Consider the following 3579-nt stretch of genomic DNA (forward strand, 5'->3'; position numbering starts at 1 on the left):
ATTTTTATGTCGAAAAAAGGCACATTTTTAACCTGAGGAAAAGTGGGGGGCACGTGCCCCCTGTGGCCCCCCCCCCTCGGTTCCGCCGCCCTTGGTCCAGGTATACAATTGACTAGTTAGAAAAAAATTGATTGTGCAAAAAGCGTGGTAGCCCAGATGAACTGCGCTTACGGTGGTGTTACACGGAAATATTCGGGCATCATGATGCTAAATAAAGAAAATCATGGAATTGTCGGGCAAAAATTTGAAGAAGATTCGGGCAAGCTACTGCATATTTATATATATATATTTCCAGAGGACAAGAAATTCGGGCAAAAGTCCTGAAAAATTCGGGCAGCCTAATTCGGGCAGCCTCTTAGGCTGCCCGAATTTTTCAGGACTTTTGCCCGAATTTCTTGTCCTCTGGAAATTTGGGGGGGCAGTCTGCCCCCCCTGCCCCCCCGCCTCGTACGCCTATGCTCCTTCGATTAAACACCAGCTCTCAGCTTTCATACACATTTTCTATTTATATTATTTTATTATCTCAATACATTACATGTATAGAGATATTGTAACAGTAAGTGGGACTTTCTCTTCTCTTAAAAATTTTTCAGCGTCTTCAAACAAAGTTCTTTTTCTCTGGAATTTCCAGAGCAAGAATATATCATATAGACCAACAAAAGTTACTATTTTTTATTCCAGAATTGTATCTCATTCTGTGACTTTTTCACCGATTTATGTCCAAATCGGGCCAATTTGGACTGAAAACACACTTTGACAGACCTGTTTTGCACACGCTCCAAAACTTATGTTTTATGAAAGAGAATAGAATAGCACTGTCTTTCAACAGTGGTATCGTCTAAGATAGGGTCCTATGTATTATATATTTTATTAAAATTTTAAACTTTCATTTGTTGTTTACAGGTGGGTATTAATAAGAATTTTACTACCTGTATATGACATTTAATGGCTTTTATTTGCTTGATTTGATGTTTAAATGATTTTTCTTTCTTAAAACAACACTGAGCTGCCGCCCCTACTTTTAGTAAAAAGGTCCGTTTTTGATGATTAAGCCCCGCCCCCAAGTCTGTTTTGTAGCAGATTGGCTATGACTCATAACAGCTACATGTTAGATATACGAAAATGGCTACCCTCGCGAACAATTTTCTGTTCTGTAGTTAGGTACGCGGAAAAACGTGGGTTGTTTTGATATCTAGAAGTGGACACAGTTTTGATGGTAGTCACCACTACAGTCTACAGTAACATACAGTAGGTCAATAGGCCTAGCTCTCAAGGCAGGCATCAAGAATATGGTCGAGTTGTTCGCCTCTTCTAATTTGGCTGTTGTCATTGACGTCAAACTATATGACCAAAAAGTCCAACTGAGACTGACCTTACCTAAGATGAAGGATACCACATAAAAAACAAGTTCTTAAATATTCTATGACATTACTAAACCTTGCAACGTCGTTCTTTCAACTAACAGGCAATGAGCGCTAAAGGCAAGACTAGCAGGATAAAGTGTAACCTGCAGAGACTATTCGTGGCAAAAATGCAAGTTATATATTTGTTGTACCATGATTGATATTGATAATTGTAGAGACAGAGCAAAGATTTGAAATTAGGAATAAAAATTAAAACTTCCAGTATTGAGATACTGCATCATTGATGCTCTTGTTATTTTAGTTTTAAATTCCAGCAAGGGCTGTATGTTTCTGATTAATTTTGTACCCACGCTTTTCCAAACCAGCTGTACCATAAATATTTTCTCTGGCAACATACTCCAGCAATGTAGCTCTAGATGTATATATATATAGCAAGGTAATTTTTTCACATTATTTCAAATGCATATCAAAACTGCAGAATTGAACTTTAGAGGAGCAAATAATATTGTGGAGCTTCTAAACATGTGCCATTTGGTAAAGAAAAATCTTGTCTACAGGGACTTGAGGTTGCATAGAACAAATTTGCATATTAACATTTAATTTTTCCCCCCTATAGTTACCATGGGATATGTAATATACCACCATGGGAGCTATGTGATACTATGGGATATGATACACCACTATTTGATACCATGGGATATGATATACCCCTATGTGATACCATGGGATATGATATACCATGGGATATGATATACCCCTATGTGATACAATGGGATATGTGATATACCACTATGTGATACCATGGGATATGATATACCCCTATGTGATACCATGGGATATGTGATATACCACTATGTGATACCATGGGATATGATATACCCCTATGGGATACCATGGGATATGATATACCCCTATGTGATACCATGGGATATGATATAAACCACTAAGTGATATCATGGGAGATGTGATATACTGCTATGTGATATCAGGGGAGATGTGATACCATGGATGTCATGAGATTTAACAAAAATTGATCATCAATAGATACTAACATCTGAAAAAGACAAAAATTTGAAACTTGAAAGCAACATAAAAGGACTGAAAAGAAAAATGATATCAATATATTGTTTACAATATCTACTCATTTCATTTGCTACAACACTAGATCACATAAAATGCCCATGTGTATCAATTTCTAGGACAGGTTTTAGGGATTGCTCTTCTCATATAAATTCTATAGATTATAACCTCAATGCTACTCTGTGAATTATTATTGTTTGTTAGCATTTGAAGATCCTGCTAGGATCGAAACGTCAGGCCAACTTACTTTTACACAATTATTATTGTTGACAAACACTATGACTAAACTTGGGGCGGTATTTCACTCCCACCACTAATTCAAATAAATTAAGGAGCAAGCTAAATAACCCTCATTACTACTGCAGGGCATTGTGTAGTAGTTAATACACCATCCTGGGTGGACTAAAACAATCCTATTGTTAAGCTGTTGAAAAACTCAGAACTTTCACCATGGTTCCTGCTGCTTGGTGAACTGACCATAGCTATATAGTAAGACTGTAAATTTAGAGCTGCTGTAATCAGGGATTCAAAAAAAATTTATGACTCATTCCCAGGCCAGATTGAATAAACACTGTCAACTAATTGGAGGGTTCGAAATTTGAATTAGCTCACCAGCAGGTCTAAAGCTTAACTGTTAAGTCAATACTCTAGAATAAATATCCAGCTGTGACATATACTTATATTGCTATCTCTACTTTAAACAACTCCAGGAAACTTCACAACAGACAAGCAGTGAGTAACTGTCCTACATTACCACCTCTTCCTTAAACAACCCAAGGACACTTCACCAACATACAACAGACAAGCAGTGAGTAACTGTCCTACATTACCACCTCTGGCTTAAACAACCCAAGGACACTTCACCAGCACACAACATTGAGTGACCAGAGAGTATCTTAATTTATGGAAGTACCTTACAAAGAAAACTTCCATTAGAAGGAATACAAACAACTTTAATACTGTCAAATGATAGTGCTGCAATATGTAATCCGAAAGCATTTACATTTATATTCCGAGGTTGGTGGAGAGAAACAGGTCTGTTAATTGCTCGAAATTCAAATTGTTCACCTTATCTGTCAGATTCCCCTCGCACCACACAGGCATTAGGTATATAAACTTTGCTTCAAATCTGATA

This window comes from Apostichopus japonicus, chromosome 2 (genome assembly GCF_037975245.1).
Source record: "Apostichopus japonicus isolate 1M-3 chromosome 2, ASM3797524v1, whole genome shotgun sequence".
Lineage (NCBI taxonomy): Eukaryota > Metazoa > Echinodermata > Holothuroidea > Aspidochirotida > Stichopodidae > Apostichopus > Apostichopus japonicus.